Genomic DNA, 17,856 nt, shown 5'->3' with positions numbered 1-17,856 from the left:
TTTGTAATCGAGCATATGTGGCCGTAAGCTCTTTTGTTGGTTCCATTGTAGAGTTTCGATTATTTCCACTGTTCTTTCTCCTGTATCGCAATCGTGTAACGATAGCAGGGGCAGGTGTTGATTTTCTCGGACTGGGGTGGTGGTCGGCGGCGATCGAGTAGGGTTACTTGGAGTTTACGATAGTGATCTAGGGTTTAACCAGTTCGGCTTAGGTTACATCTCATATTGAGAAGACAGTAAAACACTCCACGAGGAGAGACTTTCCAAGTTTAAGGTTGTTTTTTAAGGATTTTCATGTTAGTTACAAAAGTCTCTATTATTCGGATTTGTTGAAGTTTTCATTTTTTATTAATTTATTTTCAGATTAATTACGTTTTGATCATTCTTGAAAACCCAAACTTTACTATTCTTGAAAAGTGAAAATACAAAACTTACCATTCTTTTTATCTTATACACTCAATCAAATTAAAGTCTCTCTTTTTTCAATAAGAAATATTAAATGCGTCAAATCAAGTAGTTTTACTTTTGGCTTTTTAGCTTTTTAATTATTTTGAGTTTCTGCATGTTCTCTCTTCGTCTTCTTCAACCTCCTATTACCACCCCTGGCTAAGAGCCTTTGCATCGGTAGTCTAACAAATAGCAACAGATGACAGAAGCGAGGAAGCTTCTAAATGCCCGCTAATTTTAAGGGGCGAATATGTTTTGAATTTTAATTTATTTTCTTTCTAATTTTTAATTGACCGGAGCCAGACCGGTTCGTCGGTTTGTGACCGGTTCGCGGTCGAGCCGATTCGACCAGCCAATCCGATCCGGTTTTTAAAATCATGAAAAAAAATGAAAAGAGAGCTTTTTAATGAAGATTTGGGAATAATTATAATACATGCATTTGATAATTAATTAATTACTCCGGCTCAAAAAAAAAAATAGACACAAATTCTAAAAGTAGGTACGATCCATTTTTTAATTGTTTTATTTATTAAAATTTTAAATTCTTTTATATACATTACATTAAGAAAGTATCAATTAAGTTATTTAAAGGTTTAATTTAAACCCCTTTTTATAATTGTAGAATCCAAAATTTTATTATTTATGACATGTCGTATCATTTGGTAATATTTGTCCCATGAAGTGTTCCAATATTTAGGTGACATTTAAACAATTTTGATAGAAAAATTAAACAATTTGTTAAGTTTTGACACATGATACAATTTTTAACATGTAATGTAATATGGACCTAAAGCAATTTGCTTAATTTTTTTGGAAACTCATGAGTATTTTTCTTCTCTGAATTCAATTCCATAAAATAGATAATCATTACCTAAATTTTGGAACACAATTATCCCAAAAAAATATTAACAAATTCATGTGTTTAAAACAAGAACATGGGATCAAAATATAGAGATTGTTATTCCACTTTTTCAATATACATGAAAATGAACATAATTATCCCAATATCTATAGCTATAGCTCTACGTAGATGCTCATCTTTTTAAGTTGAGTCTTCTGTGCATCAGCAGCATCCATAAGAATTTGAAGATCTGCTTCAGGAATTTGTTGGCCAATTCTTTTGCTAGTAACCATCACGTTTTATGCCTTGGTTTCAGTGTCTCCCTCCCCTCCCCGACTTGTTCTTCTTGTTGGCGTTCAATAACCAAGGATGTTGGAGCACTTCCTGAGGTGAAAGTCTTTGTTTGGGATCAGGGTTAAGCATTTTCTTCACCAAGTCCTTGGCATGATGAGAAACTTTAGGCCAAGGATAGGTCCTGAAATCAATGACAGAACGAGTAATCGCCTTTGCTAGCCGTCGATCGGTTTCTGCCCAGAAAGGTGGAACACCACAAAGTAAAATGTAAAGGATAACTCCAGCACTCCACACATCAACTTCTGGGCCGTAATTCCCTTTAAGAATCTCTGGAGCCATATAATAAGGGCTTCCTACAATCTCTTTAAATCGCTGGCCAGGTTTAAAGAAGACTGATAATCCAAAATCAATGGCTTTTAATGGGGCTGTTTCCTTGTTATTTCCAAACAAGAAATTCTCTGGTTTGAGATCACGATGCATCACTCCATGTTTATGGCACATCTCAACAACTTCCATAACAGCCCTCATAACACCAGCAGCAGCTGCCCTTTCACTGTAATGTCCACGGGCAACAATCCTGTCGAATAGCTCCCCACCTTTACATAATTCCATCACAATGTACACAGAACTATCATCCTCATAAGTGTCCTTCAAACTCACAATATTTGGATGATCAGGCAAATGCTTCATTATCTCAACCTCCCTTCTCACATCCTCAATATCCTCATAAGTTCTTAGCTTTTCCTTAGATATACATTTACATGCAAACTTATCACCATTGTTTATATCAGTACATAAATATGTAACCCCATTTCCATAAGCTTCTTCCCTTTGCCTTTCTTCTCACATGATGTATGTGGGATTATACAACAATTTCCCATGATCAAAATTTCAGTTGAAATTCTGAATAAGAGTAGAGTGGGAGAAGAATTTGAAACCCAAAAGTGTGAAGGAGGAAGAAAAAAAGCTATAAGAGAGAGAGAAAGCCAAAAAAGAAAGCCAAAAAAGACAGAGAATGACAGAATGTCTGTGAATTCAACAACAAAGAACGCTTAAATACCAAGTTTTTGTACAGTCCAGTCAAGTCAAATGTCATTTGAATTTGATATATTTGAGACCCATGTGTCAATGCCTTTAATTTAGTTTATTTCATTAATCTTTGAAATTGTTGAGCGTTACAAATTTGATAATTGTTGACCGTTATAAATAGCTTATAAACCACTCTAAAATCAATTCATCGCTTTATATATATTAATTCACCAATGCAACTAATAATTATTTTTTACCAAAATAATAGATATTATACCATATTTGATTAATTATTTAATTAATATAGATAGTTGCCAAAAATACTAATTAGTTATTCTAAAATATATCATATAATCAAATTATTACTAATAGTTATTTAGCTATGTTTAAATTTAAATTTATATATAATATATTTACATATATAACATAAGATGATAAAAATTGCATTATAATACAAAATAATATCTAATTTATAACTATTTTCTTAATTGTAAATTGTTAATTCATATGAAGATAACACTAAAATTTTATTAAGAACCTAATATTTTTGTGTTATTAGATATATTAACTGTCAAATTAATCAAATGGACAGCTAATATTCACCCGTCCTTAGCTATATGTTATCAAGCAACCAACTGATCTCATCCAAAAGTTTAAATATATATATATATATACAAAAGCTCAACTCAGAATTAAATATACAGATTTTTATTCCACTTTTTTAGTTTAGTAGCGGCCAAGAGTTCATTTAATATAATGATAATAATAATAATCAGGCAAATAAAATTCTTGCCACGTGGAACTATAAATGCCCAAATCTATCCTCTAAAGGATAAAATGTGTAGCTTATCCTCGGCTAACACATAGCCAAACAATGTCGTACTAGAAGCATGAGTTGGAAAACCTCGTGAGACCCAGTCAAGAATCCAACCGTTGACATAATCACTCCTCATCCTGAGAACCACGGGCCGAATGGCCTTGAGGGATATCAGGCCCCGAAATCTAGGGTCACTCTCTCCTATCAATAGAAGACATGTGTGAAGAAAAATAGACAAGTCTAGGCGCAACAGAATTATAAAATTTTATATATAACGGAATGACTTCGCGAGCTGTTACTAGCAAAACCTTAGATATTCTCTCAGTGCGATAAGAAGCCAGGTTGAATAATTACGTTTAACTTTCCGTATTAGGTCCAGTATAATTCGATCATTCATTAATTATATCCTTCAAACAATTCTTATAACCATGGAACGTGTCATGTTACATATAACGAATAGTCCGTCAAGCTTGTCCAGGTGGAATTAATTCTAAAAGATAAGTTAAGTGAAATCTCCATTTCCACTCTTAACTCTATCACCCAGCAAGGATTTCAGTCAATTCACCACAAACGACCCTTTGGATATATCTCCTATTTAGCAGGAGTGACGAATGCTCAATCTATCCTTCACTATCCTACAATTACTTTATGTGATACCCAACCATGCTCTCACACGCCCCAGGGTCTCCCTTGTAGTGGATCGTGCTCACACTCCATAATCCAAAATCACTAATTAATGATTGTTTGAGTCCGAGGATTACTTATACCTACTAACACCAATGAGATGAATAGTTGACACTTAGATAAATCTATCCATACTATTATCTCAAGTCGGGTCCCAATCCTAATGAACTCCTTCATCAGATCCATGTAACTTTCCAGATATCTCCATATCTAAAGCTTGTGAGATCAACTCTCTGTCTCGATAGAAAACATTGTTAGATGCAAGTCACAACAGTAATATGTCAACATCTTTAACATATTACTTGACTTGGGTTGGTTTTAAGTTTATTGACCTATTATAAAATATAGTCTCACTTCATGCTTGTATGAACACTTTATGATCACTTCAATAAACTTGTGATTTCTTTTATTTGACTTAGTCAGTTCTGATAAAAGATCAATGCCTTTATATAGTTTAATTTATTATATCTTATAAAACAAAATGATAATGGACAATTCATTTACAAATAGTGTATATCCTACAATAATTGTTTATAGGACACTAAACCCCAACAATGTGGCCCACCCCGCTCCAAAATCCATAAGTGTCTTCTCCATATCAACATTAGAATAAATAGAGTAATTTCAGCTCGAGGTAATAAATTCCATTCATATTTACATTATAGTTTTAATTTACTAATTGTGATAATCTTCTAATGTTCTCCATGAACTGACTTAGACATTAGAGCGGTTTCACTGTACAAATGGCCCCCTTTGACTTTCCTTCTATGTAGTTGCAAGTTGGCACATGGAATTTCAAGATTCAACCATATCAAATTGGTGCGATGAGTCTGGACTAATGCAACGATGGCTCATTTGAGCAGTTCTATTGAAATATGTTCCACAAGTGTGCTCCCCATAACGAAGATCTAGAGAAACATCAAAGAAAAAGCACGATGGAATCGTCGGGCCAATGACGACCCAATCCAAAAAATGGAGGAAGAAGGGGAAGTCCTAAAGCCCCAACAACAAAGGCTTTTGGGCACAATCTCAAGACATCAAGCAAAAAACCATGACTATGTCCATGAGGTTGCCAACATTATGAGACATGGGCACGCCATCCATTTGTGCTCTTCATCTCCAAATAAGCATTCCAACACCATTTGGTTCATGAAAAGCGTCGTATGTCATGCCAGTCATATGAGCGAGGAACAAACTTTTTCAACTCTAATTGGGTCAACTTTCAACTTGTTGAAAGCACTAGTGGTGATTAAGTTCACGGAACTCCCCATATCAATTAGTATCATTCTCATTGTATACCTTATGATCTCTAACTTCACCATTACAACATCTGCATATGGATCAGGCACTAGATTTAATAAGGAGAACGAGTAGTTCAACAAGTCTTGGTTCCTTGTGTTGGAGATCTGTTTCATTCCCATGCTTCCCTTCCGTGCAAAGTGAAAATTTGACCCTCCATAAATCACATTAATGACTCCTTTTAGCTTTTTCGGTCAATGTGGGGGATGATGTGTCTGGCTTCCGATTAGATCCCATGCTTCCCTCTACACTTTATATATGCGTCATTTTATTACTAATTAGTGATAGGTCACAAACATATTATTTGACGGGGTAAATAATTATAAAGTCCCTGTGTTTTTACGTAATACACTAGTTAGTCCCTGTGTTTTTAGAAATAATTATATAGTCCCTTAGTTTTTATTTTCGTCAACTCTTTAGTCCTTATATTTGAGTGAGTGGTAAAATTAGACTAAATAAAATTTAAAATACCAAAATTATCCTTTACTATATGTTTCAATAATAAAATATCAAATTTTCTTATTCTATGTTTCTTTTCCTTCATAATAATAATCTCTCCAATATTAGTTAATTGCTTTATTAATTTTCATATGATTATAAATTTTGATTTAGTAGTATATAATTTATTCATTAAAAAAATGAATGATAAATATAGTAAAAATTATGAAAAGAGGAATAGAATTATATAAAATTATAAAAGTGGTTTTTTTAAGAGAATAAGGAATGTAATTTTTTTTATAATTAATATACACAAGTATAAGAATTTCGGTGTATATACTAAACAAACTTCATTAAAACTATTTTGATTAACTTTGAAAACTAAAAAATAAGTTATTTTATTTGTATAATTAGGGGTAATTTTGTACTTTCATGTATAAAAATAAACAAAAGGACTAAAGAATTGATTAAGGTAAAACCTAAGGACCTTATAATAACATGATGGACCTACTAGTTAGTTAAGTAAAAACATAGGGACCTTATAATTATTTACCCTATTAGACGTGAAAAAAAGTTTATATATATATATATATATATATATATTGTATTTTTTGTACGAGCTGCACAAAAAATCAAATATTTCACCAAATTTAAAAATATTAATCTCTGAGTCTATTATTACAAAAAATATGAAATCTTTTTTTAGAAACAACAGATATGCAACTGGTGCAGAATAATGAACTAAAATCTTGTGTTGTATAATGAAGTCTGAAACTGATAAAACTTGCCAACGTTGGGGTAAAACTGCTATTGGTTGCCAACGTCAATGGTAAAATTGCACTATTGTAGACGTTAAGGGTAAAATTGCTTCTGGATGTAAACGTTACAGGTGTTTTTATACTTTATCCCGAAAAAATATGTTTGTCTGCAATTGATTTAGTTATCTTGTATAGAATTAGTTTCAATTGTATTTGTATTTCACCTTAACATTTGTAATCAAACAATTTTACATCAATAAAATGGACGTTTTCCAAAATCCTCGTGTCAATTTTTGCATTTAAATTTCATTTATTTTACTCGCGGTAGCCATTAATTATCTAGCTAAGCTTTTATAGTGGAGTTAGGAATCAAATAGAGATTTTTTTCAATCCGTGTGTCTCTCGACAATCGTTTCATTTAGAATTTAAATTTTCGCACTCATGATTCATAACTTTAACCGTCAAAATCAAACAGGAATTAACTTTCCTAGCACACCCGAATCCAATCCACACGTGACAAGGTTGAAATTAGTAATATTACGAAAATATAGCTAACAAGAAGACATTTATCTTTGGCTTAATGCTTCTCCAACCCCCTTAACTTGTACGAATTGGTCATTTTACCCCTCCAACTCATCGAATGTCCTATTTACCCCCCTTAACTCCATAAAAATGGTATTTCTCACCCCCATTAACTTGTCCAAATTTGTCATTTTACCCCTTCTCAACTCATCGAATACCCTATTTACCCCCTTAACTCCATAAAAGTTGTCTTTCTCACCACTTATGATCATATTTACCCTCTTAACTCCATAAAAATGGTATTTCTTATCCCTTTATAGTAGTAAAAAAAGTTGAAAAGAGAAAGAACGAATAAAAAATACAAATAACAAGAACATTAATATAAAGAAGTTAAATACATTATATGTAGGGATAATGTACCAAAATAAGCCTATGATTTTTGGGGAAGTATCAATTTAGGTTTCACTTACAAAATAGCATAAATATAGGTTTAACGTTTAAAAAAAGTTATCAATTTAGGCTTCGATAACGAATTGTAAGGGGTGAAAAATACCACTTTTATGGAGTTAAGGGGGGTAAATAGAACATTCTATGAGTTGGGGGATAAATGGACAAGTTGAGGAGGTGAGAAATACCACTTTTATGGAGTTAAGAGGGTAAATAGGACATTCGATGAGTTGAGGGGGTAAAATGACCAATTTGGACAAGTTAAGGGGGCTGGGGAAGCATTAGGCCTATCAAAATTAAAGAGTAACAAACCTGAATAAAGTGCAATACACCAAGAAAAGAAAAATGGAGTAACATCAAATAGCTAAGCAACAAGCCTACAGCTTTACCTGGAAAAACAGAGTGAGAAAGAGTCAGACTGAAGGACTATGTTTAAAACCAGAAAACATCTAAGCTGTTGTTATATCTTAAGTCCTGCCTAATTGATAGGGGTATTTTACCCCTATCTTTTAGCGTGATTTACGGTTCAATTTTAGAAGAAATAAATAAGTTTAATTACAAAAATAGAGTGTTTTAATAAAATAACGAAATAAAAATAAATTCTGTACTTTCGGTTAATTTTCCGTATTTTTAATTAATATTAGAAAATAAAACGTCAAGCTAACTCGGCTCTCGAGAATTGTATTTCAGGTACGAGCAAGAAGTGAAAATCCACCCATACACGCGGGGCGCATCACTCCTCACGCGAGGCGTGAAACACTGGATCAGAAATAATTGACTTATCCACAAGCACCACGTGGGATCTAGTCACCAATACGCGAGGCGTGTACCACCATACGCGAGGCGTGGAACATGTGTCAGAAATGATTAGCCTAATCCTGAAAGTCAGACTGCATGATCTCCCTGAGTCAACTATCCATACGCGGAACGTACCACCTTACACGCGGGGTGTGTAAGGAAGTTCTTCAATGAAAAAAAGCTCAGAGACTCATTTACGCAGGGCGTGCTTCAGCTACGCGCGGCGTAGAAGACCTAATTCAAGCAATAAAATCTCAGAAACTCAAACACGCGAGGCGCATCCCAGTCTACACGGGGCATGTTTGAGACAACAAGATCTGGAATTGGTCGACATGCAGGAGATTTCTGACGGAATGGGCAAACACGCGGGGCGTTCCACACCCTACGCGAGGCGTATTATGGGAATTCTGCACAAAATCATGCTCCTCCATGCTTGCACCTTGTGGAATTACAATTTTACCCCTAGCTTGATGTGTATAAATAAGAGTGACTAGCACTCAACACTTACACACCTTGTAACATATACCTTCTTGAGATTAAACTCTTGTCATTTGTAGTTTTAGATTTTGTTTTTAGGCTTTATATAGCTAAACTCTTTCACCTTGAGAGCTTGTTCGTTGATTCCGGCATTCCATCAAAGTTCCGCTCCATCTCCGTGCACCAAGCTCGAAAGCTCCACCATCCAAGTCCTAAGAGACAGCTTTGAGTCCGGTTAGCTAGTTCCGAGGGTGGATTCTTCCCTTTACACTTGCTAATTAGCTTGTACTCATCCTATGTACTAGGCTTGGTTGTACTTCATATTTACATTCTCCATATTTATAATTTATGATTAATAATCTTCTTTTCTATATATGTGTTGATGTTTGTTACTTGTTTTGATATTCATAATTGATTATTGTGTAGGAGAACGCGATTTCCGACGCCATTCGGGCTATCTTTAGGGATTCATATAGGTGTTGCCTTACCGGAAGTGACGCTCCGGAAACCGTAGGAATTGACAAGCCACAGAACTTACGGGCCCTAATTTCTAGTCCCTAGTATTAGACACGCCTTAACTAGGAACCACGTAGTCTAAGTACTTCACGGGTCGGTCACACTACACGTAGTCGTCATTGCAAGAACAAACCATTAACCGTATAAACACTAGAAGTCATTATTTGTCATATTTATAACTTATCGCCATCCGTATCATTCCACAGAGTTTCGTTATATAAATTCGCCTCACCCGTAGTTAGGAGTAGTTTGTAGTTGGTCCCCATATCAACCTCAAAGTATTCACCGCTTAAATAACGTATAAAACCGAGTCGTTTAATACTTGCAGTTATAAATCCCGTGGATTCGATACCCGGTCTTAACCGGATTATTACTTGATACGACGGGGTACACTTGCCCCTAAGTAGTGACGTCTAGTAAAGATAGAGCATTTAGAAAGATCACATCCATAGTCGTAACACACTTATCATAATATATATCTCGTCGTTTAAAAGAGCTCTACTAGCCGTACACGCATCAAGTTTTTGGCGCCGTTGCTGGGGCTTTATAATATCTTGCAATATTAAAAAAAACGTTTTATTGTTAGTTTAAGCATTCTTTTTGTATAAATTGTTTATATATACTTTTACTAACATCATTCTTTCTTGTTGATATTGTATTTTATTTCATTCTTTTTATGCACACCCGATCTCGGAGTGACACTCTCGTTCCTATTGATCTCGAAATTGAACGTACTCTTTGTAGGATTCGGAGAGAGAAAATGGCAACCCTCAACAGTGAAGCTAACCAGCCCGAGGGCAACCAAAGGCCGTCGGAGCAACCCGTGAATAACAACCGCAATGGTGGAGGCAATGACATGCGCTCGATGTTGGAGATTCTTGCTCCGCATCGCCCTCAAAACCGTAACGGAATCATTGCCCCCACCATTCCGGCCGACACATATGAAATAAAGACTAGCATGATCCAACTAATCCAACAACTTGGTCAATTCGGAGGGGAACCCCATGAAAACCCTAACGACCACCTTGATAAATTTCTTATGTGTGCCAAAACTCTTCGGCAAAACGGTGTTCCGATTGAGGCCATCCAACTAAAATTATTCCCTTTCTCTTTGACAGACAAGCGTTGGAGTGGTTGCATTCGTTAGAGGCGGGATCGATCACATCATGGGAGGAGCTTAAGAAGGAGTTCCTTTCTTACTACTTCCCGCCTTCTAAAACGGTTAAGTTGAGGAACGATATCACTTCCTTTTGGCAACTTGGATACGAGGCCCTCCATTTAGCTTGGGCTAGGTTCCGAAAGTTGCTCCGAAGCTGTCCCCACCATGATATTCCTAATCATGATTTGGTAAGTACTTTCTACCATGGGTTAACACCCGCTAATCGTGCAACCGTTGACTCTGCTGTAGGTGGGGATTTGTTTCGAAAATCGGCAAGCGAGGCTTATGAGCTCATCCATGAATTAGCTAGGAAAAGTGTCCAATGGAAAGAAGATCGGCTTGCCGGACCCTCGCAACATCACACTTTTGCCGTAGGAAACGAGGCCCCCACGATCTCCATGGTCGAAATGAATAAAAAACTAGACGCCTTAATGGTGCAAATGAGCCTCATGAATACAGCACAAGTCCTAACGTGCTCACATTGCGGTGGTGACCACCATGGTAAGGATTGTCAAGCCGGAAGCCCTTTTGGCGGTGATACCAAAAGCGTAAGTTATGTTGGGGGGCAACGAAGGTATAATTCTCATTATAACTCCCATCCTAACTCGAATGCTTATCACCACCGTAACAATAATAACAACGGATGGAGGCCTCAACACCAACACCCGAATTTGTCTTATGGTAACGAGAAAAAGGTGTTGAAGCCCCCATCCGAACTCCTTAATGAGTTCGTGGAGCAAGGTTCGGGCCAATTCCCTCATGCCCAAGGAGGACAAAATTCTCAAACTCCTAGTAATGCGCAAGACTCTATGGTAATTGATCTCCTTAAAGAAATATCTTCCCGTCTTGCTAACAATGAAGCATTTTGCAGGGATTTGGGACGTCAAGTGGCCCAATTGAGTCGCCAACGACAAGGGAGACAACATGAGTTTCTCCCGATTAACACCGAACAAAACCCGAAGCCAAAGAACCAGGAGACCGTACAAGCAATAACTCTCCGTAGTGGTAAGGGTTTGGAACCACCGGTTCCAAAGGCGACTCCAACCGCTCCAAAGGTAAGTGACGAACCGGAAGTGGTAAGCAACCCCGGTTCGGATCCGAAACCCACGACTTCCTCGGATAAAAATAAAAATGTATGTGATCCAATTGGAGCTTACGTACCGAAGCTCCCTTTTCCGCAACGACTTAAAAAGGAAACATTGGATCACCAATATGGTAAATTTTTGGAGATTTTTAAGAAACTTCACATTAACATCCCGCTTGCGGAGGCATTGGAACAAATGCCTATATATGCAAAGTTTCTTAAAGAAATCCTCGCCAAAAAGAGGAAGTTAGATCATAATGAAATGGTAGCACTCACGGAGGAATGCTCCGCGATTATAACAAACAAACTCCCACCTAAACTCAAGGATTTAGGAAGTTTCTCTATCCCGTGCACGATTGGTAATGTTGAGTTTAGGAGAGCTTTATGTGATTTAGGTGCTAGTATCAATCTAATGCCTTTATCTGTCTTTAGGAAACTCGGCTTGGGAGAGCCAAAGCCTACCAATATGACGCTCCAGCTGGCCGATAGATCCATTGCCCGGCCAAAAGGAGTTGTGGAGGATGTCTTAGTGAAAGTGGACAAGTTCATTTTCCCCGTCGATTTTGTAGTGCTCGACATGGCGGAAGACGATTCGGTACCGATCCTCCTAGGACGTCCATTTCTTGCAACAGGTAGGACTCTCATTGATGTCCATGAAGGTAAGCTCATCTTACGGTTTCAAGACGAAGAGGTAGAATTTAACGTGTACAACTCCATGAAATTCCCGTCTAATACCATGGAGGATTGTAACTTTCTAAATTCCGTAGACTCTATTGATCTTTTTGTTGAGGATTTTTATGATAGGCCTTCTGCGGGAATCTCTTCGAAAATGGATGGTGGTGAGCATTTGGATGAGGAGCCATTGAACAAGCCATTTGAATACTCCTCCGAAATAGAACAATGTCTGTTGGCAAGGAGCCGGTTCGAGGGTTTGGACCGGGATAGCAAAGCAAAGACGAAGTCCTCTCTCGAGGAGCCTCCAACTTTGGAAATAGAACAATGTCTGCTGGGTCTTCCGATAATGAGTCCACTCAGCTTCCACAAGTCACTCAACTTCTCAACGAGGTTCGAGGTCTAAAAGACTTGCTGAGTGTAATGATCAATATCCAAGCCCAACAACCAAAGCAGGAGTCCATAACAAAGCTGGCTGAACTCTAGCTGACCATGGTTCAACATATCAACTCCCTTCAGGGACAATTTCAAGCCTTGTCAGCTGCGAACTCAGGGTATGCAACTTCTGCCGAAGTTCATCAGTTATTCACCCAGCTTCAAACTGAGCAAGAGAAGACAAACCATCATCTTTCCTCTTACTCCCAATGCTCAGTAGCACAGATCGGCGAAGCTGTTCATCTTCTGAATCTAAACAAGGTAGAGATGGACACTGACCAGATGAAGCAAAATGAGATTCTCCAGTATACCCATCAAATTTTCACCCATGTGCGTCACTCCAACATTCAGCGTCAGTACTATGACTCATCTTTGCTCAAGATGTTTCATCAGGTTTATGTTGCGCTGACTGATACACTTACTTGGATGGGTAAATCTCAAGCCTACGCACTGAGCATCCTCAGCGCTGCTGAAACTGGTGTGCCTCAAGAGGTATTCGACGATGGGGTTGCTATCTTTGATGGCATAAATGAAAGCACCAGCAAGCTGAAGGACTTCTCAGCTCGCATATCTGAAGCTGCTCAAAACAACACCTTCAGGCCTCCTCCTCCTCCCGATGCTGCCAAAACGGGGGAGAAAGAACAAACAGGAAGACCTCAGCATGAGGCTGCTAGAAGTAGTCAGCCTAAGGGAAAGGGAAAACTGATATATAAGAAGAAATAGCTTAGTTAGGATAGCTAGTTTCTAAGTCTTAAGTATCCCTGTTATGTATAATGCTGACTACTTATTAATACTATGCATGCATCAAATTTTTCAACTTGATTAAAATCTTATGTGATGCTGAGCTATTATATGTTGCATACATCAACTGTGTTTATCATTCTTAATGTCTTCTGATTGTATGCTGTTAACACTGTCTTGTATGATTAAAACATTGTCTTATAAGACTCATTGAACAACAAAATACTCAGCGCTCTCTGATAGTTAAATCTTCCACTTAAAACTGAGTTAATAGAATATGTTTCATGAGCTGACCTTTATTTGAAAACTGACCTAGGACTTACTCGATTAAACCATAAAATGTTTAGAGTAAAACTGTGTCAGTAGCTCAACCCTTACGGGGGAGTTTATTAAGTTATAAAAGGTCAACTATCATGGGAGAGCTCAAAACTGAGTTCTTCACTGAATAGTTTTGCCAATATCAAAATGGGGGAGTTTGTTGAAACATCTTTCCACATGATTTTGATTTGACAAAATTATTTAAGTATATGATTAAAGAATATTCTAAAACACACTAAGTTTAAATGCTTTGATTTATTACACTAATGTGTTTGTTCAATGTTGAGTTAAATTGTTTATAAGACATAAAGACTAAAAGGCTAAAGGCCCAAAGGAAAGTCAAAGGCCCAAGACAACTCGATCCGTGTAAACAAAACGCTGTCGTTATGGACAAAACGCAGCTCAGCATGAAGAAGGATCTGGAAGACTTTCTTTATCTACTTCGGAACGAAGCTGCTGAGTTGGACGACAAAGAGTACAAGACAGCAGCTGAGCAAGGAACAACTTCAAGACAAAGTATTTCTACTTTGGGTAAAGTTCAGAAGACACAGAGAGCTATCTGGAAGACTTTGCCATAAAAGGCGAAACATTCTGCCTGTCTGTCTAAAAGCTGCTCAGCACTGACCGAAGACAGAAGATGCAATAATCTGATTGGCCAACGGCACTGAGCGTGTACTGAGTGACAACGACATTAAGCCGTTTCCCTCCAACCGTTATTTCGAAATTTGAAATAACCGATACCTCAAGTGTCACTATAAATAGGCCTTTCAGTTGCTTCATTCGATGCAGATCTTCAACTAGCCATTACGCTGACCAAATTCACACTCGAAGAATCTGTGAGAAAAAGCAAAGCAAATACTTACACCAATTTCCATATTACTGTGTAAAAGTCTAGAGTGATTATCCAATCATCTAAAGTGTCTTAGCAATTGTTGTTTAGGACAATCTTATTATCAATTCTAGAAATAGAAAGGAGAGGCTGAGTACTCGGTTATAGTACTTAGCAATAGAATAGGAGTGAGTAGAGGTGTTAAGCCCAAAATATACCTAAAATATTATCAATAATTACATCAATATTGCTACGAATTTATGCTATTTATAACTGTTTAGAAAGCTTTTACTCTCGAATATGTTTCTTTCTTGTAAGGTACATAAATATTTGGTAAAATCCAAATAGGAACGAAAAGAGCTCAAAAACAGAAGAAAAACCCTACAAAAGGAGTCGAAGACGACGAAAATTAATAACGCCAAGTCGAGGACGAGAACAAAAGCCGAAGAAGTGAAAAACGTTCCGTGCCGCGACCGCGGCCCCCAAATTCTCGGTCGCGACACGCGTTCTTCAGCTTCTCCTTCCCTTCGTTCGAAGACCAATTGATGCTCCCCCATTCTCGGTAGAGAATTAAATATTCTCGGTACGAGCAGGAGTCTGTAGAAGCCAAATTGCACATTTTCATTTTCGATGAAACACGTTCGTTCGGATGGATAAAGACGTCCTTTCATAATGGATACGACTCTTCACAACAGACACAACACTTCAATCAAGACTCTTCAACATCTATAAATAAAGAGTTGTTGAAGAGTTGAAGATATGTAGAAGAAAGAGATTAGTATAGAATTTATGCAGAAATTCCGAGTCAAGTGATTCAGAAGTTAGATTTCGATTCTGTAAAAAGAAATATGCTGTAGACACATTGTTTATTCAATAATAACAAGTTCAGTAGCGTTTAGACATTGTTCCAATTTAGTTTTCATTTTGGTAGTAGACCGACCAAGTCTCTATTACGAAGATTCAACGAGAAGATTGAGTAGAGGATCCGCCCCTGAGCCTGACAAACTCTAACGAAACCCAAGGAAAGGATTGACAACCCGTTCACTTGCAAGTCGTCGAATGTTTCCATGCTCCATGTTCTCTGTAAACTTGTATCAATTTACATTTCATCTAATAAAGCCCGTTCTATTCGATAGATTTTTATGCATCACTTTGGTAAAGGATCCGAAGTGGATGCTGGTGTTTTCATTAAAACGTATTTAATTCAAAATCTTTACAAGGAAACTTTGTTGAACACTTAGGCAAATTATTATCTCGAAAGAGTTTTAATTTGATTAAGGGCAATTATCCCGGATAGGGTTTTGTCATGTTCAAAGCCTAATAATTAGAGGTTCCGTCATTTATTTCATCTTTATAATTCATACAAAGTTTAAAGTTGTTTTCTTTGCTTAATGCAAACAAATACATTTGTTTACTTTTCTAAAAAGTACTAAACGTTCATGTCTTGCAAATTCATTCTTAAATCAGAATATTTTCTAACATCTTCATACTCTAATCTAATTCTTATTCTAGCAATTTCAAAACCAAAACCGATTAAACAATTTTCCATATTATAAACCTTAAAAGTAAATTTAACCGATTCAAAATAAGTTTGTTTGAAAAAACGTTCCCTGTGGGATCGATATCTTTTATTACTACAAGCGTATACCGTGCACTTGCGGAAATCGCTCAATAAGTTTTTGGCGCCGTTGCCGGGGAACGCCAAAATTTTTGACAAAATTTTAAATTTTTCGTGTTTTATTTCGAATCTAGGTTTATTCATACTTATTTTAATTTTTTTTAAAAATTTAATAATTTTCAATCACTAATATATTTATTCTTCAAATTCTGTTTTGTAGGTAGTTTCGGTTCGTGCAAGATTTCAAGTTCATGCGCAGTTCTCGAAGTTCAAGCATGCCACCAAAACCACTAGACCCAGAAATTGAAAGGACACTTAAGAAGAACAAAAACAACAACAAAAACAAAAATAAAAACAAGAACAAAAACAAAACCCCAGTAAAGACAAATACCGAATCTGGTAAAATGGCAGACCCACCAACACTTATGGATTACGCTAGGCCAGGTGTGGCCGGTGTGACCAATAGTATCGTTAGACCCAGAATCACCGCAAACCAATTTGAAATTAAGCCTGCATTGCTTAATATGTTGCAAAATAATGTAACATTTTATGGGTTAACTAATGAAAATCCTGGTGACCCAAAGAAAGAAGGAATGGAATCACTGGAACCCATTTAACAAATTTCCTTGAAATTTGTGACACTTTTAAAATTCCAGATGTGACTGCAGAAGCAATCAAACTTCGCCTTTTTCCTTTCACTTTGAAGGATAGGGCTAAAGAATGGTTAACTTCTATGCCAGCCGCAACTTTTGCCACTTGGGAACAATTAGCCCAAGCGTTTTTATCAAAATTTTTTCCTTTAGCAAAAACCGCAAGAGTCATTAAAGAGTTAACATCTTTTTCTCAAAATGATAATGAAACTCTTTATGAGGCTTGGGAATGTTTTAAAGAACTTCAACGTTTATGCCCACACCACCAATTGCCCGCTGAACTTTTAATGCAAACATTTTATAATGGACTAAATCCTACAACTAGAGGTTCATTGGACGCTATGTCTGGAGGGTTATTCATGAAGAAAACATCTGCCCAAGCAAGAGAACTTTTGGAGGAAATGGCAATCAACAGCTGTATGTGGCCCGCGGAACGTGGACACGTACCAATAGCGAAACCATCATCCTCAGCAACGTCATCAGTTAAAGGTATAATGAATCTTGATCTAGTAGCGATGTTGCAAGCCCAATTTTCTGCCTTATCGCACAAAATTGATAGGTTTATGGCACCGTGTGATCCTAATGGTAACCCAATCCAAGCGGATGTGGACTACGAAGGTATGAGTGAAATTGAACAGGTAAATTTTGTTGAAACACCTTTCCACATAATTTTGATTTGACAAAATTGCTTAAGTATAATTTAAAATACATATTCTAAACACACTAAGTTTAAATGCTTTGATTTATTCTACTAATGTGTTTGTTCAATGTTGAGTTAAAACTGTTATAAGACATAAGAATCAAAAGGCCCAAGCCCAATACGGAAGCCAAGGCCCAAGTCAAACAACTCAGTACAACTCGGCCCGCGTATGTCAAGACGTTGTCGTTTTGAACAAAACGCAACTCAGCAAAAGGAAGGATCTAGAAGACCTTCGGGAACAACTTCAAGATGAAGCTGCTGAGTAGTCTCGACAAAGCGTACA

The 17,856-nt window shown here is 36.9% G+C and overlaps 1 non-coding gene and 1 pseudogene across 1 annotated transcript; both read right to left on the bottom strand.

The window, feature by feature from the left end:
- Positions 1 to 1,600: 1,600 nt before the first annotated feature.
- Positions 1,601 to 2,463, bottom strand: LOC136207328 (calcium-dependent protein kinase 32-like; annotated as a pseudogene).
- A 14,574-nt stretch (positions 2,464 to 17,037) lies between these two features.
- LOC136207659 (small nucleolar RNA R71) lies at positions 17,038 to 17,144 on the bottom strand. The gene has a single exon (XR_010676789.1). It is a non-coding gene; the product is annotated as a small nucleolar RNA R71 (small nucleolar RNA).
- Positions 17,145 to 17,856: the final 712 nt, after the last annotated feature.

Source organism: Euphorbia lathyris, chromosome 9 (assembly GCF_963576675.1).
Source record: "Euphorbia lathyris chromosome 9, ddEupLath1.1, whole genome shotgun sequence".
NCBI classification, from domain to species: Eukaryota; Viridiplantae; Streptophyta; class Magnoliopsida; order Malpighiales; family Euphorbiaceae; genus Euphorbia; species Euphorbia lathyris.
The sequence above is the reverse complement of the archived record's forward strand: the minus strand, read 5'-3'. Positions and strand labels throughout refer to the sequence as shown.